The sequence below is a fragment of the Protopterus annectens genome, chromosome 10.part0 (assembly GCF_019279795.1).
Source record: "Protopterus annectens isolate FY-2018-M chromosome 10.part0, PAN1.0, whole genome shotgun sequence".
NCBI classification, from domain to species: Eukaryota; Metazoa; Chordata; order Ceratodontiformes; family Protopteridae; genus Protopterus; species Protopterus annectens.
The window spans coordinates 204,127,078-204,149,948 of record NC_056744.1 but is presented as its reverse complement, the minus strand read 5'-3'; the positions used below and the strand labels follow the sequence as shown (position 1 = coordinate 204,149,948).

The 22,871-nt window shown below is 39.5% G+C and overlaps 1 protein-coding gene across 1 annotated transcript in view; it reads right to left on the bottom strand.

Moving 5' to 3' along the window:
• The window catches only part of LOC122814124 (cholesterol transporter ABCA5-like), a 951,316-nt gene that overhangs the window by 486,485 nt on the left and 441,960 nt on the right, over window positions 1-22,871 (bottom strand). The window lies entirely within an intron of this gene.

The window sequence follows — 22,871 nt, the reverse complement described above, 5'->3', positions numbered from 1 at the left end:
CAGGAGGACATTGTCTACCACCTCTAAGACCGGAGGAACGGCAAGGGGTTTATGCTCAAGGAGATTTAGGAATTCCCTAATCCTCTTCTTAGGTTGGGGGTAGTCCTGAGTTTCCCATTTGAAGTGCACTCTCACGGTATGTAATGTTTCCCCAAAGAAATATCCTCAGAGGGGAGTCTGAGGAGGGATTCTCCTCAAAATCAGAATCCCCATAAGAAGCAGTAGATGCAGCTTCATTAAAGGTGGATTCATCCTGATTTAAATCATCCTCCAGGTTAAAACAATCAGAAAACTCCTAAAGTAGGATATCCCTATTTCTTTTACAAAGGGATGCTTCAGGGAGGGGGAGGAGTCTGGGTCTGACCAAGGAAATCAAATCTTCAGCCAACCTCATTAGGTCTTGTTGGTAGGCCTGAAAATGGGAGTATGTAGACTTAGGCTGAGGTGAGGTGGGTGCAGCTTTTCTGTGACAGGCCTTAGGTTTAGTACCCAGACTAAAAACTGACTCCTGTGAGTGGTAGGCCAAGGCAATCTCCTGACAATGGGAAGAGCTGTTGTCAGTTTTAGAGTGATCATCATAAGCTGGGGCCTCTGAAGTGCTCCTGGACCAAACCGATCAGCTTGTAAGGAAGTAGAGGGACCCAGAGGCATATTGGACTGCGACTAGGTCTCAATAAAGGCCTGTGCCACCAACTTAGTATCAAAGGGGGTTGCAGAGGTGCCTCACCTTCTTCAACACTCACAAGCCTAGGAGGGCTAGCCAACAATGAATGAGCATGATCTGAAGCCCTAAATCTGAAGTGCCTTTCCTTTTTTCACCTAGGGAGATCTACTTCAGCTGGACCAATGGACAACATGCCATGCGAATGCCCTGAAGGTTCACTGAAATGCTTAGCTACAATCTCAGCCCTACACTTGATAGTTCTGCTATTAAGGTTTGCATAAAACTGACAGTTAGGAATTTCATGTTCAGGGCCCAAACAAGTCACACAAAAGGAATAAAGGTCCCGTTGTGGTATCTGTTTGCCACAGCAGAGACAGTTATTAACTTCCTCTGACACTAGTCAAAAAGCACATGAAATATTCCCCACAGTGTAATTAGCTTTAGACTTCTTCTTTCTCTGGTGCAGACTGACCGATGCACTGACTAGCACACTGCTTTGGGCTCCAATGGCAATAAAGAACGGAGGTTAAGGTGCTGGCAGACTCTCTTTTTACCCAAACATAGTGACATCAGATAGGGCATCTGCTGGCTTTGGTAGGAGGGGAAAATATTCTCTGGTAGTCGTGCTGGCCAAGTGCTTCCATGGTGGGAAATTACACAAGGTAGGACCGCAACAGTTAAACACAAAGAACACCTTAAAATACCATAAATCACATGACTCTGTCACACACAGGGATGAAACCCTAATTTAGAACCCGATGAGCCGAAACCAATTAGTAATCTAAATGCTGGAGCAGGTAATAAAATAATGTGAGAGTGACAGACTGATGCCAGCTTGCCCATTCTGTGGCAGATGGTTTGGTTTACTGTTGTATTGATACCAGCAGAAGCAGAGTATTAAAGTGATCTTGCCAGCAAAGGTTGGGACATGCTGTAGCAAGAATCAGGCATGTAAAGCAGCACACATCTATGGGAGGCCAGTAATGTTGGCTGAATTCATCAGCTGCTACAGGGCCTGTGGGATAGGACTTACTAGAAAAAGTCTGATGACCACGTGCAAAATAGCCTGCAATGGTCAACAGTTCTAAAAGGACTGAATAGAGCAAATTGGGTTCATGGCTGGCATGTACAAATGCTAAACAGGCTACCTCTGAGGTTACAGAAGCTTAGAGGGAAAAAAAGTAGTAAAAAAAATAACTTTGAATTTATTTTGAGTAGCTTGACCCCAGGGACAGCATTAATTCCATTTTGCATCAATTCAACAGCCAGTGTATTAAAGGAATGGTAATATGTCTTCTGTTAGAAATGCATGATACTTGTGTCAAGAAAATGAGACGTATTAATTGATCTGATTGTAGTGGATGTCTTTGTAAATACTTTAGTTGTTTTGTTGAATATTATAATAATACCTATTTTTAATTACTTGTATAAAATTGTTATGATATTTCTCTTATATGTTAAAACAATAAACCTGTTTTGAAAAAAAAAAAGAAAATGAGACGCAATAAGCTGTAGTGAAACTCTAGTCCTTCCTTTTTGTTAAGAATATCAGTAGCTTTGTCCCCACTGATTTTCCCATATTCTTTTTAGCTGAGGTCCATCTGTCTGAAGTATCTGCCCAATGGAGAGACCTCTAACACATTTTTCTGCCCTTTCTAAGTCCTAGTAAATTACAAAATATATTATAGCCCATATTGTTTGCACTTGTAATGACAAACTAGAGTTGCTGATGCACTCTCTTGAGTTTAGCCCCATTGTTTTGGTCTCCAGTCACTGTCCACCCTAATTCCCTCCTTCATCCTTCTTTCACATTTTCTTTTATCTTTACAAAGCTTTTATACAACTTGTGGACCTGTTTAATCATCACTTCACAGTAGCACTAAGACTAGATGAACTCCTTTCTATAATTAGCAGCACACATATGATCCTGTCCCTACGAAAGCAGTTTGTGCCGAAATGTTTGCCTCCCAAGTCTTAACATCTTACTGCCTTGTTTTACTACTGTAATAAGCTGCCCTCATAGCTACTTGATTAGTTTGACATCATAATGTCTAAATATAAACCACTGAAGTGGCACTATATTATGCACACTTTCCACCATCTGGTAGGGACGTAACAGGACAGGTGTCCCAAACTTTTCCTCTGCTGATCAACACATAATGTTTCTGCTTGAGATGATATATTCTGGACCTGCCCACTAAAAGAAACAGTGCTTGTTCCATACATTTGACTTGCAGGTGTTTTGCACTATTTCACCTTTCTTCTGTCAGTTTACATGCTTGTTTATGCTGTAATTGAGCATGCATTGTGAAAGTTCCTCATGTCTGTGAAGAAGGCAACTGCTGAATTGGGTTGTCATGTAAACAGACCAGTATAACTGGCAATTCTCACACTGGCATGCAAACTGTTATGCTTGCTTTTAATTCCTTCTGCCATAACTTGTCAGTAAAAGTGCAACATCTATGAGGGCTACTTGTGCTGCAGTACACAGCAGCCAGAAAAATGAAAGGATGTGGTTAGACTGTCATAGTAGTCAACCTAAAGCCTTTTCATGTCCACTTGCTGCTTTGGTTTTTATATGTCTGGTTAGCACATTCTGCTGAGTTAAATAATCAAATGTAGGAGGGCTTAGCTTCAGGATACACAGAAAAACAACATTATTTGAATTGTGTGGCATAACTAATAATCTTCTTTTATAACTATTAAGTTTCCTCTAGACTGTTATACCACTTTCTTCCTTTCCTGACATTTTGAACTTGTTACTTTGTGATTTGTATTCATAAGGGTGTTCTGTAATAGCCAGTTTATATAGAACATTCTGTGCCTTGTTTTTGCATTTTGTTGTAGAATACAAGTCATGTACTAGTAATTTGTAATGTGTATTATAAGGACCATCATGTATTAGCCAGTTTGTATACTGTTTTTGCATTTGGTAGTAGGGTATCTGTCATGCGTCTTGGCATATTGTATGGAACTTTTCTCCCCAGGCCTTAGCTGAAAATGGGCAAACCCTTGCCCAATCAGACTTCCCTGATAAACAAATGTAAAATAAATAATTAAGGAGATCAATGGTCATAGTGAACAAGAAACTACAAAATAAATCACTAAAATGTGTTTTGTAATTTAACAAATTCTAGAGCATGACTATATATTTTATTTAATTTAATTAATCCCCAGGGACATTAGCTCCTACCTATAATGGACAAAGAAAATTGTTTCAAACTAAATATTCAGTCATTTCAGTTAGGCTTTAGCAAAAATTCAGCTTGTTACTTGGTTAGAAGAGATAATAATTACTCTTTGCATCTATTGATGTTTCTGTTTTTGTATCTCTTTCAGATGGAGATGATAATGTGCCATGAAAAATGTGTTTGAGTTTGTGGTAAGTATGTATGCACAGATGTGTACTCATGAGTGCATGTGAGTGTACACATGAGTATATGTGTATGTACGCAAGCATGCATGTGTGTGTACACATATGAGCGTATGCATGACTTTTATGAAATGATGCACTCATACCTTAAAAGTAACTAAATACTAATGGCTGTATATCTAATGTGCTTCCATTTTAGTACTTTGTGAAAATGTTAATGCAAATTAAGGGGGCAGGTAATACCACAAAGGTTTGGCTTATATACTATTATTGAAATGAAGCTACTAACTCTTTCTTAACTTTTGCTGTAAGCAGCTTAAGCATTTTAAGTAATAATATTGAATACTGCTGTAGGTTTAGTTTACCATGCATGTTTTACAGTTTGGTTAAATCATCATACTGACTACAGTTGAAAAGTTAACATCTTGCTAAGATATCCTGAAAAGCTGTTCTGTAGAGATTCATTGAATTTTAAGTATTGCTACTGTTACATCTGCATTTTAAATAATATTATGTGTAATACAGATATGTAGACTTTGAACATACAGCAGAATTATGGCATAGGCTACAATCAGGATATCACGATTTAGTGATTTCTGTCAACCGTAATATCTAGACACCAGCATATAAGCAGGCACAGAAAGTGAGTAGCACACATTTACACAACTGAGTCAGGATGACATATGACTAAGGGGAAAAGGAATCCACCATGAAAGTTCAGATGACAGGACACCAAGGAATCATATTAATGAACAGAAATATCCCAAATACCAAAAAGTACAGAAATTGAAATTACAAGCATTTTTGTTAATGAGTCTTTCTTAATTTTCACTGTAAGCAACTTAAATATTCCAGCTGTTGCTGCTGATTACTGCTCCAGGTTTAATTTATCATGGTGTGCTTTACAGCCTGCTTAGGTCATTATACTCACTATATTTAAAAAGTAAAGTGCCTGCTAACATATCCCATAAAGATGTGCTGCAGGAATTTGTTGAATTAAAAAAATGTTCTTATATTTGCATTTCTTCTTCTTCTTCTTCTTCTTTCGGCTTTTCCCGGTTAGGGGTCGCCACAAAAGATCACCCATTTCCATTTCTTCCTGTCCTCTGCATCTTCCTGTGTCACACCAACCACCTGCATGACCTCTCTAACCACATCCATAAACCTTATCTTAGGCCTTCCTCTTTTCCTCTTACTTGGAAGCTTCATCCTTAGCATCCTTTTCCCAATATACCCAGCGTCCCTCCTCAGCACATGTCCAAACCAACACAATCTCACCTCTCTGGCTTTGTCTCCAAACTGTCCAACCTGGGCTTACCCTCTAATATACTTATTCCTAATCCTATCTACCCTCATCACACCCAGTGCAAATCTTAACATCTTTAACTCTGCCACATCCAGCTCTCCTGCCTTTTTGTCAATGCCACTGTCTCCAACCCATATAACATAGCTGGTTTCACTACCCTTTTGTAGACCTTCCCTGTTAATCTTACTGGTACTCATCTGTCACAAATCACTCCTGACACTCTAATCCACCCACTCCACCCTGTCTCTATTATCTTCTTCACCTCTCTTCCACACTCACCATTACTCTGAACTGTTTATCCCAAGTATTTAAACTCATCCACCTTCACCATCTCTACTCCCTGCATCCTCACCATTCCTCTATCCTCCCTTTCCTTGGCACACATATATTCCGTCTTAGTTTGGCTGACCTTCATTCCTCTTCTCTCTAGAGCATATCTCCACCTCTCCAGGGTCTCCTCAACCTGTTCCCTATTCTCACTACATATCACAATGTCATCTGAAAACATCATAGTCCACAGGGACTCCTGTCTGTTCTCGTATGTCAACCTGTCCATCACCAGTGCAAATAAGAAAGGCTCAGAGCTGATCCTTGATGTAATCCCACCTCCACCTTAAACGCATCTGTCACTCCCATGGCAGATCTCACCGCTGTCACACTACCCTCGTACATATCCTGTACCACTCTTACATACTTCTCTGCCACTCCCAACTTCCTCATACAGTACCACAACTCCTCTCTAGGCACCCTGTCATATGCTTTCTTTAAGTCCACAAAGGCAGAATGCAACTCCTTCTGACCTTCTCTGTACTTCTCCATCAACACTCTCAGAGCAAACATCACATCTGTAGTGCTCTTTCCTGGCATGAAACCATACTGCTGATCACTAATCATCATCTCCCTTCTTAACCTAGCTTCCACTACTCGTTCCCATAACTTCATGCTGTGATTGATCAGTTTTATCCCTCTGTAGTTACTACAGCTCTGCACATCACCTTTATTCTTAAAAAATGGTACCAAAACACTTTTTCTACACTCCTCAGGCATCCTCTCACTTTCAAAGATTTAAATGAACAATCTGGTTAAAAATTCCACTGCCATTTCTCCTAAACACCTCAAAGCATCCACAGGTATATCATCTGGACCAACAGCCTTTCCATTCTTCATCCTCTTCATAGCTATCCTTACTTCCGCCTTGCTAATCCATTGCACTTCCTGATTCACTATCCCCACATCATCCAGCCTTTTCTCTCTCTCATTCTCTTCATTCATCAGTCCCTCAAAGTACTCCTTCCATCTGGTCAACACATTCTCCTCATTAGTGAGTAAGTTTCCTTCATTATCCTTTATCACCCTTACCTGCTGCACATCTTTCCTAGCTCGGTCCCTCTGTTGCATTTAAAATAATATATTAAAATACAGACATGGGGATATTCCAGGAGAGATGCCATGAATAGACTATGAGCAAACAGAAAAAAAATGTGGCATAGACTACAATGAGCATAGCTCAATCAAGGGATTTCTCTCAAGTGTGAAGTGGAAAACTGACATGAACACTTTTTAGATTAAACCTACAAATACTGGATTGCATGTGGTAGCAGATGAGCAACTTTTTTTTTATTTTTGTAATGTTTTACAAATAAAGAGGAATTAAATATGATGAATGATTTTTAATCATTTTGATATGGAATACACAACCATAAAAATGTGATTTTGGCGACAGTTTTGAAGGTGGAATTTATTCAACATGCAATGGTCACTAGAAATAGTTCCATACTCAATTCCTTACAACCTGTGAGAACAATGTAAAGAAATTCCTTTTTTTATCACAGAGCTGGTAGGTTTTGTAGAGTTGTGCCAATTAATATAAGAAAGGTAGAAAGCTAGACAACCTTCAAAAAGTTCATTGATAATTGGTTTGATGGTAAGGTATAAGATGACCCTTACTTTAACAGTTGCAAACCCTTGAATATCCTTTGAACTTGGCTTTGAGTTTAATATTACCATACTGAACTTTGAAATAAACAAATAAAACCTGCAGTGACATTAGTGAAGAAAGTAATCTTGAGGTAGCAAATTTAGAGGCAAGTCTCATAAACTTGAAAATACCCTGTTTGGAAAATGATCTTTTAATTATGGCAAGAGAGACTGAAGCCAAGGTTGTAAGGGAGGGCAGTGAAGATGATGCTCCTATCATTCCGTATCCATAAAATGAGTTATAACATGACCTCCTATACAGAGTAAAGAAAAACAGGGAAGAAATTCTGCATCAGCTGCTAGCAGCAACATCATATACGTCACTATACGTAATAACGATAGCCAGTATTCAAAATAGTATGTTACCTTGGGTAGGAAAGAATAAGGCAATGATACAAACCAGATTTTCTGGTCAGGCATAATGAAAGAAAAATTCTGTCCAGAATGTCAGAAAGCTGCACCTCACACTTGATTTAGGAATCCACTGATCCGAATATTTATCATAGACATGTCATTTCTTTGTATTTCTATAGACACTATGGGACAACTAGTAACATTTTTGCAACTGTTGTCAGTACATGTTAGTAATAATGGGATATGCTACAACATTTCTGGAAGCAGTGCTATAATATAAGGTTATTACCAGATAAATGGTACTGCTATTCTTGAGACTGGGTGCCCTAAAGTATTATTTACTGACCAAGGTAGTTCCTTTATAAAAAAAAGGTTCTGCATCAGTTATGTCAGTGCTTTAAAGTCATACAGTTAATGATGTCAGTCTACCATCCGCAGAATGATGGATTACTAAATCCAATAAAACACTGAATATGAGCTAAGGAAAGTTAAGCAGATAATAAAACTGGGACCTCTTATTATATTACCCTGCTTATTGTTTGCAACACATAGTAAAAACTGGGACCACTGTTACAACAGATGGGAAAACTGGGGCCAGTTATTACTCTGCTTATAGCTTGAATTAGACAGGCACTGCAAGCTTCAACTAGGTTCACTTCCATTTGAACTTTTATATAGCAGACATCCAAGAGGAATTCTTAACATCAGTAAGGAAATTTGGAAAGAATAGAAGACACCATTGGAAAGTACAATAAAACACTACATCTGCCTGCAAGATAAATTAAAGTTGGTTCTGTGCAAAGTATAGAACAAATGCAGAAAGACCAGGAGACAACTCTCCAAAGAAAACAAATAGTTGATTAATTGGCAGTGATCATTTGAGGTATTTAAAAAATAAATATATTTAGCCTCAAGGTTAGACAGCCATGAAGGAGAAAGATAGAGAAAATCAATGCAATGAAGCCATGAAAAAATAGGAACTCTGCAGTGACCTTGTAGGATAAATTATTAGAGAAGAGGCCAGAGAACCACTATATAAAATGCAGTTAAAAGAATCCTTGTCAAGAATACAAAGGTAGTACAAGAGAAATTTGTTTTATGAAATAAAGGAGCATTTAGGGAAAGGTCTGGGGGAACTAAATTGATAAGACATCACAGGAATACCTGGACTGAAGGTTAGATCGGGAATGTACAGTGTATCAGAGCTACAATAACAGCACAAGAACATCCTAGGAGTATCACAGGAGTCAAAAAGTGAATGGAGAAGACCAATATTGCCAGTTACTAAACTTGATGGAAGTATTAGATTCTATAGTGACTTTAGAAAACTGAACAGAAGTATTTTTTCACAACGTTTTTGGGCATCACACATGATTCATAACATACAGTTCAGTAGATATTAGGAGACTCAGCAGAACAACTTAGTAAAACAGCAGCATATCTTAAAATCTGTAAAAACAGCATTAATGTACTTAACCATATTACAGTATTGTATTCCACTAGGAGACAGACTAATTGTAAATTTAGATCTCATAACTGTACAGAATACAGTACATGGTTTAAGGGGCAGCTTTAAGAGAGGAGTGTAATTTAACACAAAAAACACATTAGTTTTCATTGTTTAAAAGGCTTTCCACAGAGCATTGATCAACAAGTTACCCTTTTTCTCTACAGGGAATGCTTGATTTGCATTTCCTTGTAGCTAGTTATCTGATAAAACAGCTTTCCCATAGCATGGAATCCACTCATGGGACCCACTAGATTCAGCTTTCTGTGAATTTCAGCACAATGCAATGTAAACTCTCACAATGACTGCGGTTTATAATATGTAGTCTGTAAACAGAATCCTGTGTGCTTCAGTACTGATGCAACAATGTAAAAAGAAAAACATAGTTCACAAGGCATAGAGGAGCTAAAGCAGAGGTTTCTTTTGTCTGATATTCATCTCTACATCACATTTATAGTTGGGCATGACTAGAAATTATGTATTACATCTGCAGCTAACACATACCCCTTTCTTTCTGGCACCCCTGTTTCTACTTTCTGCTAGTGACCTTTACCTGTCAAAAGAGAATAAGACAGCGTTTTCATAAGGGGTAGAGTTCAAATCTCTATGCTTCCTCGTGGCTACTATCTTTACTCCCGCTTGGGTTCTCACAAGCAGGATTACCTTACCCCTGATTTTTTGGGGGATGTTTTCCTTGCATCTAGCTTCTTCATCAACATGTAATCCCTACATGTTTAATATTGTTAGGCTCTTTCTGTGTGGGATGTTTATCTCTAGCTTTCATCTCCATAGCAAGGGGATGAATGGCAAATGGGCATGGCCTCTGAATTTAGATCTATAAATAGCTTCTCAGAAACTGGGAACTTCTATTGCTCTAATTTATCCAAGAGTCATTTTCTCTGTAGATATTGAAGGGATGCAAAAACCTGTTCTACATTTACCACCTGTGGCATACCTGCATCCCACTTTATTCTTTATAGGAAAGTCATTTATGTGAAAGGTGAGAAAACATCATAGCATTATAGCTGAACTCCAAATGAAACCTGCCAGGATAATTACATAGAGCTTCTTTAGAACTTGATGTTTTTGATTATTTAGGACATGATGTGTGGGCTATGATTTTCTACTGTTTGAAGTGCTTTGGTAGGGAAAAGCTATAGCAGCTTAAACCCCATGGAATCTCCACACATAAGATGGAAGCTTCAAATTTGCCCAAATGGGAATGTATACTTGAATCTAGCATCAGCAATTAGCGTGTGCTGAAGGCTTAGATATAACTACCTCAGTCACAGATTTATAGTCCCATGTGTCTCACTGGTGTATAAGCCACATGAAAGACTCTGTGCATCTTAATTTTCCAGACAAGCTAAGTAAAGACATCTTTCTTAATCATGTATTGCTTGAAGGCATGGAAAGGTGTCTAAATAAATAATCACAGCTGTTCTGTTCATGTGGGAAAAGTTTAGTTTCTATTAATGATAAAGGAATATTAAAAAATCTCAATGATTTTCTGAAGATTTACATCTATCACAGTGCTCAGGTCATGATGTAGCTATACAACCAAGAGAAGGATATCAGTCCTAAGAAATTATTAGTCTTTGCACTGGGGAGTTGGCAGGAAAATTTGGTCTTATCAACATTTGGTTTCAGTCCTGAGGCCTTGGCAAACCTAATGAGGACCTTAAGGACAGCATCTGAGTCACAAACTGGGTCCTTTGTCAAGACTATATAGTTATTTGCAAACATCAGTATCCTAATTGCAACCCCATAGGGTTTCAACCCTGATATGTGTCGAGAGTCAGTCAATAGTTTATTTAGTTTTTTTAAATGTAATAAGAGATAAGGTAGGAGATAGTATACAGCCCTCCCTCATGCATCTAAACAACTGTAATGGTAGGGACACATGAGAGTTCATTAGCACCAAATCTACAGGGGAGGAACAAAGGGTCTGTATTTCCTTTAAGAGTTCCAAGGGTAATCCCGTAGTTTCCAAAGTTATCCCTAAATACTCACACCTGATGGAACTAATGGCTTTTTTGATGTCTACTAATATTGCTGATCTGCTATGGTAGGTTTGGCAACCCTCTTAAGGCAATTTATATAAATATATATATATATATATATATATATATATATATATATATATATATATATATATATAGTACGTGTGTGTGTGTGTGTGTGTGTGTGTGTGTGTGTGTGTGTGTATATATATATATATATATATATATATATATATATATATATATATATGTATGTATATATATAGTACGTGTGTGTGTGTGTGTGTGTGTGTGTGTGTGTGTGTGTGTGTGTGTGTGTGTGTGTGTGTGTGTGTGTGTGTGTGTGCACAAATACATATATATATATATATATATATTATGTATATCTATACATATAGGCTATTGCTCTGACAGGATCTTAAGAAGTCAAGCCTTACATTCCCATGGTAGTTTTTAGCCCTTATATTGTGTGTAGGAATAACCCAGAGGTTGCAAGAATAATAAATGTTGGGACATTTACTTGCTGCCATTTATGAGGGCACATGTGATAACCAGGGGTAAATTTGCAGTTTCCAATCTGTTCATCCAAATTACTTTTCAACAGAGCAAGATAAGCACTTTGCTTTATGTGAATTGGAAGCCAGTTCCATTGAAGTGGTATTCTCTGTGATTCATACTTATCTCTGCAACATGTTCTATTTTTGTTACAAAAGTGATTGACATCCCTTGATCAAGTGTTATGCTACCCTTGCTCTTGGGAATGTTTAATAGGTCTGGCAAGGTAGGGTCTGTTAAGACTATATATGCAAGGCAGAGGTCATCTATTTGCAGACTGTATGATACTGAGCAGAGGGACAAGGCTTTCAATATCTAGAACAAGGCTTTAAATATTCTCCTCTATTTGAAATGGTCTGCATAATTTTTCTGATTTAGACCCCTGATTTTTTTTTCTTTACAAAGCATTGTGGTCACTAAAATTGTAACAAGTGTTTGGATAGCTACATACTGAATGAGGTATTCTATTCAGCCAGATGAAAGCTGAGTACAGTGAAATGATTATATCCCCGAATCCAGATGCCATACCTTTACATATAAGCTGTGTGATGAAAACAGGACTTCCTTACAATACAGGATTTATGATTTGCACTAGAACTGTTTTTAACAATGTCAGCCTTTGTGAGTAAAATAATTGAGATGTGAATGGATTTCACTCTAGCACTCAGAATTCTAATATATACTTTGATATTTATATTGTGAAAGACATTGGATGTACAGCTAGGCAATGGTATATGGTCCATACCTAGTTTCAATAACACAATGATAACAAATATTTTGGAAGAACACTTAATGATATTCTCCTTTTGGAAGGCCTGGAACAAGGTAATCAGTAAAAGCTTGACCTAGTCCTACAGTGCTACATATAGGACTGTTTCCATTAGGTCCTGGTTCCTTTCCTTTAAGGGCATTATTAATAGAGGCCCATAGTTCCTTTTCAGTGATGGGGATAGCTAGGGCTTTGTTTGTTTGTTTTGTTTTGTTTAATCTGCTGTCCATCTAGAAAAGAAACCTAACTTTATTGCAAGAGGGTTTTACCCCAATGTACTAGTCATCACTCTTTCATTTTTCCTAGTAAATTATATATAAAACAGCATGCATTCTAACTCGCTCACTTTTTTGTTTGAAATACTGTTCTGCACTCCCCCACACTATGTATACCCACTTTCTCCTTTCTTTGTTCACTTCTAAAGGTTAGTAATTTCCCTAGTATGTTCTCTGTGGCTAGAGTTCAGGTAATAGATTACACAAGATGAAGCTGGGGTCTATGTCATTTAGCTAGTCCCAGTTCTAAGTGCACCTGTTTTATATTGCTTACAATAGCCATCATTCTACAAAAATGACTATCTTTGGATGCATGCACAGTCCAACATGGCCAACTCCCTTTCAAAGTCTGCTATATGTGTGTTTTAGCCTTTTATAATATTCTGTTTTGTCTGTTTTGCAAAGATTTTGAATTTCAAGCTTCAAAGATTCTTGCAATGTAGCACAGGGCATGCTCTCTGTGATGGCCCCTACTCTGGGTCGGTAATCAAGAAGCCTCAACTCTCATCACTGACACTGGAGGCGGACAGCCACTAGGAGCAAGGATAGATATACACAGTATTTTCAGATGCAGCTCTCTGCACCAGGCACAATTTCCCTTAAAAGCACACAAGGATCACACCCCAGACCTGAGACTAGACTCTTTCTCTCTACAGGGCCCGTACAAGACTCCACACTGACCACTTTGGAGGTCTGTGTCCCTGTTCCCAGTAACTGACACACACACTTAGCTATTTGGTTTTCACACACACACACACACACACACACACACACACACACACACACACACACACACACACACACACACACACACAAACACACCTGAGAAAGGCTGGCACAGATTTAGAGCTGTGCCCCTTGGCTCAGACTATGGGGTAATTACGCTGCCATCAGTCAACTACTCTAAGGCTCTTACAAGGATACCCAGTTATACTGATTAAAATGAATACTAATACAAATAATAGTGCATGACCAATGCAGCAAGGTTTTTAGGAGTGGCCACAGTGTCACTGAAATAAGCATAAATACTCTCAACATGTTAAATGTATTCTCTAAAGGACCAGTCATAATGAAAGGTATAGAAATATTTAATAAGAAAATCGAAAACATGATAATACTGAAATATCTAGTTACAACAGACACCAGAGTTTCAATCACAGGAGATATAAAAATGACACAGTTGGATAGATTCACATAGATGCAGAAAAGCTATACTTAACTAATCTCACTATATTTTCCTGACTAAAAACTTACTGTTCCCTGATTACTTACTAAAGCAAGGCAATATTATCAGTGCTGAGCTGCTTACTACAGCAAGGCAAGATGATGTGTGTGGATGTGTGAGATATCTGTGAGACATATTTACTGTCAGGTTCCAAAGTGCTGCTGCAAAAGTTCCAAAATGACATCACATCTAATCACCTGATTCTGGTACAATACTCACCCAGAGCTTTATTAAGATCTGTTGCAGCATCCAAAAGCTACAAAACAACCCCACAACTTCCACCCTTCCAGGGTAGCAATTAGTGCACCCCTAAGGACAATACAGTAAGATTCCTATTCCTGGTTTTCTCAGACATTTTTGTCTCTAGCAGGTATCAGACCTGAAAGATAAAATCTTTATGGTCTAAGCCCACCCATTTAATTTTCAACCTATTTTTCAAACTTAGCTGGATTGAGATTAATCTCTTGCCTTCCAGAATTCTCTGTTAAAATATATATATTTAATAAGTTATAATAATACTGTCTGACATGCATGTATATCTCTTTTCTGGGGTCCACTGTTGATGCATTTTTAACACAAGCAACTTTACGAAAACATTTTTGACATAAGCATCTGTACAAATCAGTGTGATAGTCAAATGACATAAAATTTTTTACAAAACTCCAGCTAGCCATGATGGTATATGTTACACATGCGCTAGCCTACTCTCCCTGGTACATTTGGCACTACCTCATATCAACACATCTCTCCCCCTTTGAAGACTCAAGCTTTTCAAGTGATCCTAGAAAAATGTTGCTTGAGAAATGGGCCAGTCTGGGAACACTTAACCTATACCTTGCTTTGAGAGCCATCTACATTGGTATTGCTAACCCCACTAGAGTGCTGCACTGTGATGTCAGACACCTGCAACCCTAGGCTCCACCTTAATAACTTGGCATTTTACTGGCTGACACAATGTTGGCATGTTAAGGGATTGTGGTCTATAACCACAGTGATCTTCCTTCCATACAGATAGGGTGAAGTTTCTGCAGTGCTCATACTATGGCTAGACATTCTTTTTCTACAGCTGCATAACATTCCTCCCTTGGTTGGAGTCTATGGCTGAGAAATACAACTGGGTGCTCTTCTCCTCTGAGGAAACCTGGCTGAGAACAATCCCCACCCCATGATTTGAAGCATTCACCTGCACAACAAATTATTTGCTGTAATCTGGACTGGCTAATACAGGGGATCCTCCCAAAGCCCCGTTAAACTTTTGGAATGTCTGCTTGCAGGCTGGGGTCCACACTACCTTATCTGGCCTGTTTTTCTTCATCAGGTCCATGAGGGGAGCAGCTAATTTACTATAATTGGGAATAAGCATTCTATTGTACCACACTGTCCCCAAGAATGCACTCTCCTGCTTTTTGGTAACAGGGGCAGACCACACCTAAATAGCTTACACTTTGGCAGGTTCTGGCCTAATTTTACCACTCCCCACTCTATGCCCCAGATAGGAGACCTCTGCTAGTCCCATCTGACACTTACTAAGCTTAATGGTCAACCCAACCTTTTGCAGTCTGTCCACGACCTCCCTGACATGCTGAAGGTGGTCATGTCAGGAATGGCTGTAGATAGCAATATCATTCAGGTAAGCAAGGACATAATCTCCTGCTCCTGCTAGGAAATGATCTACCAGCCTCTGGAAGGTGGCTGTGGCATTTTTCATCCCAAAGGGCATCTTTGTGAACTTACATAATCCAAAAGGAGTCACAACTGGGAAGACCCAGGGACTGCTGGACTCCTGGATTACCCCAATTTTCAACAGTTGCTGTATCTCCTCCCTCAGAGTCTGTCTGACTCACTCAGGCACCCTGTAAGGGGCCTGCATGATAGGTCTTTGGAGTCCTGTATCCACATGATGCTGCACTAGGTGGGTGCACCCAGGTTTCCTAGTGAACATGCCCCCAAACTCCTGCAACACTGCTCAGATTTCTTGAACCTGGGTAGGGGATAGCCACTTGGACATTACTCCCCCTTTCACTGAGGTGTCAGTATGAGTCTCAATGAGGAGATCAGTCACCAGATCCCCCTCAGACTCCTCCTGACATCCAATGTAAATATCCCCAGGGCCTCCCTATCATGGTAAGGCTTCATCATGTTAACATGGTACAGTTTCTGCCTCTGCCTCCTGCCTAGTAGGTTTACCATATAATTAACATCACTGACCTGCTTTACCACTTGAAAGGGTCCTTCCCAAGCTTCCTGCAGCTTATTGTGTTTGACAGGAATGAGAACCATAACCTGCTGTCTCACAGCATACTCTTGGGCTCGAGCATTCCTGCATACCAGACCTTTTTCTATTGTTGGGCTCCTGCCAGGTTCTCCTGGGCCAAGCCTATAAGCTCCATAAGCCTTATCCTGAGGTTTAGGACATATGCCACAACAGACTCCTTGTGGGAATCACATTCACCCTCCCACTCATCACAAATCAAATTTAATGGCTCCCTCACCCTATGACCATACAGCAACTCAAATTTGAAAAACAGGTAGATTCCTGGGGTACCTCCCTGTATGCAAACAGCAGAAAATGGGGCAAATATTATTCCCACTCTCTCTCTCTCTCTTAAACAGGTCTGCAAATGCCCATAGCCTGGTCTTTAGTGTAGAGTTTAACCTCTCAACATTAGTTTTGAGGTGATAGGAGATGGTCTTTAGGTGCTTCACCCTATAGCACTTCCACAGACAACCAGCAAGTCTGACTTGAAATTGGCACTTCTGTCAGTGAGTATTTCTCTCAGGAAACATAACCTGCCGAAAATCTCTAAAAAAACATTTGCCACCTTTCAGTATCAATGAAGGACAGAGCCACTGTTGCAGTGTATCTAGTAGCATAATCTACTACCACCAGGATATACATCATCCCTGTGGAACTTGGGTTAATCAGATACCCCAACATATCCTTAGCTAGCTTCCAAAATGGCTCTTTAATCACAGGCAAAGGCATCAGAGGAGATTTGACTTTGCCTTCTGCCTTGCCTACCTTTTGGCACTGCTCACGGGTCCAGCAGTACCTTTTATATCCCTTACAACCCCAGGTCAAAGATGTTCAACATAATTTGTCTCTTGGTACACTTTATGCCCATATGACCTACAAAAGGAATGCCATGGGCTGTGGCTAGAAATGCCAGATGGTAGGCTCTGGGCACTACCAACTGTTATATTACCTCACCCTCTAACCCTCCCACTCTCTAGACAGTAACCTTTTGTTCCAGTACGCAGACTCCCCTTTTCCTTGAGAACCAGGTGCCTCCTTAGCTACCCCCCTCAAGTTTCATAAGGTAGGGTCCAAAAGCTGAACCTGTCACAAGTCTACCTTTGTAACCCTTCCCAGCTCCCTTTCTCACAGGAAGACTGGTATCTTATGACAGCAGTGCCTTACTCTCAGCCTGGGTACTACCCTCACCTCTGTCCTTGCAGTCTCCCTGTCCATGGAAACATCAATACCTACCAGCAGCTGTGACTCACCTTCAGCCTCACTGCTACGGGGTAGCTTCCTCCATGAAATAGCCACATCACCAGCCCCACCTTCAGGTGTGGGGTCTGTCTGGGTCTCCCCTAGGCTACCAGACTGACATGCCTGTCTCCAATCCTGACTGCATGCAACTGCATGCACACAAGGTACTGCAGTATCAAAATAATTTCCTATCAAGACATCTGCAGGGATATCCTCAAACATGCCTACCTGCTTGCTTCCTTTTTCACCCTCCTAGTCAAGGTGAACCCTGGCCAAAGTTATTTGGAATGGAGTCCCTCCTAAAGCTCTGACTGGAGTGGACTGCCCAAGCAAGTAATGCTCCTTTTTAACCACTGCAGGCTTCACACTGGTTATGTGAGAGGCTGTCTCTCTTAGCAGTGGCCTGTTTTCCATCCCCTAAGATAGGATACAAACTTCGGTGACAGTTTGGTACCCCTGTTGTCTCCAGACAACTTACCAGTGGCATGCTGTTATTCACACTTGTTGGCTCCCTCATCTTTTATTCCCCACTTTTTTTAAGGGAACATTTGTATGCTACATGGCCTCTCTGGTTACATTTAAAAAAATCTAACTCTTGATCTTGGCCATGTACCTGAACTAGTGGCATTCCCTGTTACTGGTGAACTCTGTTGAGGTGGTTTAGGCTGCCCACCATGGGTTCCCTTATATCTATGTGCAGCACTGGGTATCCCCTTCTTGTGCAGTGGTACCCCACTTGCTAAATAGAGATCCCCTTTTCTCCCCAGCTCATCTACAGAGTTACACCCCTGGTCTACTAACCAGATTCTCATGTTCTCAGACAAAGTGCCAAAGGCTTGTTCCTTCACCAACATTTTTTCCACCCTTTCAAAAGTGGTGACCTGTGTGATGCACCTGCATTGGCCCAGTAATCAAGGAGCCTCAATCCTCACCACTGGCAATAGTGAGGGATGTAAACAATGGAAGGATGACAAGTAGACACACAGTAAAGTCCCATTTCCATTAAGAGCACACAGAGATTATAGTCAGTCTGGGGATAGATTTTCCCTTTGTCTCCAGATCTCCAGTAAAACTCCCCACTGTCACAGCTATAGAATCGAGTCCTGAGACAGAGTTCCAAGCTAAGTCCTCTCAACATTCTCTCTGTCCAATCAATGCTTCGTGTCCCTGCCCAAGTAGCTCACACACACACACACACACACACACACACACACACACACACACACACACACACACACACACACACACACACACACACACTTTGAGATTTGATTTATACACAGACACCTGGGAAAGGGTGGCACAGGTTTACTAGCTATGCCCGCTTATGCCCAGACTACAAGGTAGTTATCACTGCCACCAGAACCCCTTATCAGCTACTTTACGGCCCTTACCAAAGGGTGACCAATTCTACTGTGTAATGTTACTATTATCCAAATGGTAATTTTTAACCAAGCATCAGGCTATTAGGGGTGGCCTGTACAGTGTCGCTAAATACATATGCAAGTACTCCAAGAGCTTAAATATGCCTCACAAATATCAGCCACAAAGATAGGTTTAAATATATTTAATAATAAATAATAAAAGAACAAGGCAATACTCAATAACTCAACTCAGTGACTACAGAGTTCAGAATCACAGGAACTATTTTAAAACAACATTGCAGGACATTCTCAGTCTTCCGCATTGGTACAGTGGTAGCATTGTTACCTCACAGCAAGAGGTTCTCCCATTTGATTCTCGGCTGGGCTTGGGAGTGCCTTCTGTTTGGAGTCTGCATGTCCTCCCGGCAGTTGGGTAGCGTTCAAAAGACATGCATGCATAAATAGGCGTGCCTTCATTGAAGGTTGGGCATCGAGCTGGCACCTCAGTGTTTCGTAAAAAAATTTACTGCCAATCATTAGCGGATCAGAGTTCCGCTGTTGTGACCCCTTACTGGGAAAAAGCCGAAAGACAAACATTGCAGGACAGTCTCAAATAAATACAGACAACATCTAAACTGGTCTTTACTATATTCATATCTATATCTAAAAGATAATATGCCCTAAATAAAGCAACAGTCAGGCAGAAGTGCTGATGATGGATGTTTCCAGGTCAAAGACAAAATGCAAAATGCCAAGTTTCTCTCTGAGAGAGTTCTTAAATCACAATCAAATATTACTGCTGGCTTAGCTTGGATGACATCACTCTCTGTCACCTGACTTCAGTTCCCAGGCCAAAACAGGAACTAAAAATTTTAACACCTCTGTGTTAAAAATGCATATCTCTCAGATGTGCTCAGAACTGTGTAGCTGCTAGGAAGTCATTAAGCAATCAAACACTTTACATTTTAAACCTAGTAATTACTTTTCTTTTCAGACAATAGAAAAAATTCTAGCTCTGGATATCCTTTCTTCTTGCTATATTGAAACTAACTTTTATAGCACATCATAAAGCATTTCAGTTCAACTTATTTTCATGAAGTTTTGCAAGTTAACTCCGTATGTTCCAGCTTCTACTATTAAAACATACATTTGCACAGGTATATAGTTTATATACATTTCTGTTCTTTTCCAGTAGGGCACACTGTGAACACATCTTTGAAGCTCAGTACTGCACAAACCCTGTTCAACACACACTTCTGCACCAGTAGTCTAATATATGCATAACATATAGTTCTCTTACATTTGTAAGACAAGCATATAAATCATATTGATATTCACAAATGACATAGAATTATTTACAAAATTCCAGCTAGCTGGGTTGGCAGTGTCACAACCTGACACCTACTTACCCACCTATGAAGATAAGTGCCTTACTCAGCAATATAATCACATACACTTTATCTGCCTTGCATCTATGCTCAGAAAACTTTTTTTCTGTAAGCTTCAGATATTAACTTAAAACATTCTAATAAACATTGTTTAACTTTATCATAGTTTAAACAATCAGTATCAGACAATTTAGAAACAGTAGATACAGTTTTACCATAAAGTAGGGGTGGCAGGAACCGTACCCAGCACCCTTAGTCAACATTATACTGTTTTCATACACTTTCAAATATATGAAATAAAACTATCAAAATTATCACCCTCTGTAAATTATGGAAGAAATTTACTGACCTTTATTGCTGCTGGGGTTTGGTTATTCCCTTCTCCATTACCTCCATGACCTGTGATGCTCTCTACTCCGGCCAGTAATCAAGGAGGCTCAATCCTCACCACTGACACTGTTGAGGGAAGACCACTAGGAGAATGATGGATATACACAGTATTTTCAGATGCAGCTCTCTGCATCAAGCACAATTTTTCTTAAGAGCACACAGGCTACATAATCCAGACCTGGGTCTAGACTCTCTTTCTCTCTCCATGTCCCAAACAAGACTCCACACTGACCACTTTCGAGCTCTGTGTCCCTGTTCCCAGTAGCTGATAGACACACATTATGTAATTATTTATTTATTTATTATTATTATTTTTTTTATTTAACACTTGTTTACCAGAAAAGTCCAACTTGGAACAAAGCCAATTTTCAGCAAAGGCCCAGGGAGAAACATTTCAGATGCATGCTTTGTAACATGGGAGAAAACTGGAGCACCCAGAGGAAAGCCACATGAATGCAGGGAGGACATGCAGACTCTGCACAGAAGGCACCCAGCCAAGAATCGAACTGGAGAACCTCTTGCTGTGAGGTGACAATGCTACTGCTGCACCATTGTGTCATCCATATCCACTTGGATGTTTGATTTTTACACACACCAGGGAAAGGCAGGCACAGATTTATCAGCAGTGCCACCTCTCCCTAGACTATGAGGTAATTATGCTGCCTCTGGGCAGCTACTCTAAGGCTCTTACAAGGGTAGCCAATCATACTGAGTAAACTGAATACTACTAAAAATAGTAGTGTATGATCAATGCAGCAAGAATTTCAGGAGCAGCCACAGTGTCACTAAAATAAGCATAAGTACTCTCAAGATGTTCAAAGTATTTTCTAAATGACCAGCAACAATGAAAGCTATAGAAATATTTAATAATAAATAATAAAAAAGAAAACAATACTGAATATCTACTTACAATAAATACCTGAGTTTCAACCACAGGAGACATAAAATGACACAGCTGGATAGATTCATACAGATGCAGAAAAATAATACTTAACTAACCTCAATATATTTTTCTGACTGACTAAAGAATTACTGTTCCCTGGTTACTTTGTGAAGCAAGGCAAGATGATGACTGCTGAGTTGCTTACTACAGCAAGGCAAGATGAGGTGTGTGGATGTGTGAGATATCTGTGAGAGATCTTTCCTGTCAGGTTCCAAAGTGCTGCTGCAAGAGTTCTGAAATGACATCACATATTGTCACCTGACTCTGGTACAATATACACTTAGAGCTATATTAAGCTCTGTTGTAGCATCTGAAAGCTATAAAACAACCTCCAAGACTTCTACCATTCCAGGGTAGCAATTAGTTTACCCCTATTGACAATATAGTAAGATTCCTAGCCCTGGTTTTCCCAAACATTTTTGTCTCTGGGTGCAATCAGACCTGAAAGATAACATTTTTGTGGCCTAAACCAACCCATTTAATTTTCAACCTATTTTTCAAAATTAACTGGACTGGAATTATCTTCTTCCCTTCCAGAATTCTGCATTAAAACATATACATTTAATCAGTTATAATAATACTGTCTGACATACATGTATATCTATTTTCTGTTCAGTAGGACCCACTGTTAATTCAGTGTGATAGTGAAATTACATAAAATACTTTACAAAACTCCAGCTGGCTATGCATATGGCATATGTTACACATACCTCATATCATCACACTGTCTATGGAGTTTTTCTCCTTGGAAAGGTCTCTACCTTCTTTATTTGCTGTGTTATTGTGAGGTCATTCAGAATTAAGTCATCCATATGCCATTTTATACACTTCCTTACATCTCTTATTCACTTGAAGCTACAAGTCACACCTTATGATCATTACATTTGACCTATCCCACTGAGCCATGAATGTGTTAATTTGTTGTGAGTTGTCAGGATTAATCTCAGAAATGCAGCTGAGCAGCACTAGTTCATTCATTGCTCCCATCTTCTTTCCTTTCTTGTCTCAATACATTTATATGATTTCCAGCCTACTACACCTCTAATGCATATACTAGCTTTATGTTCCTGTGTCAAGATTTTCACAAAGCCCCCCCCCCCCCAAAGGGTGCTTAACATATGACTTTTAACTGTTTTGCATTCTTATAAATAAAACAAATTCCAGTTGTTCTTTAATAACAGTGTTTAAAACAATAATATTTTATTGAGGAATTTATACCCTTAGCAATGAGTAAAACACAGTTCATAATGGACATACAGATCTATGAGCTTGACCAGGACAG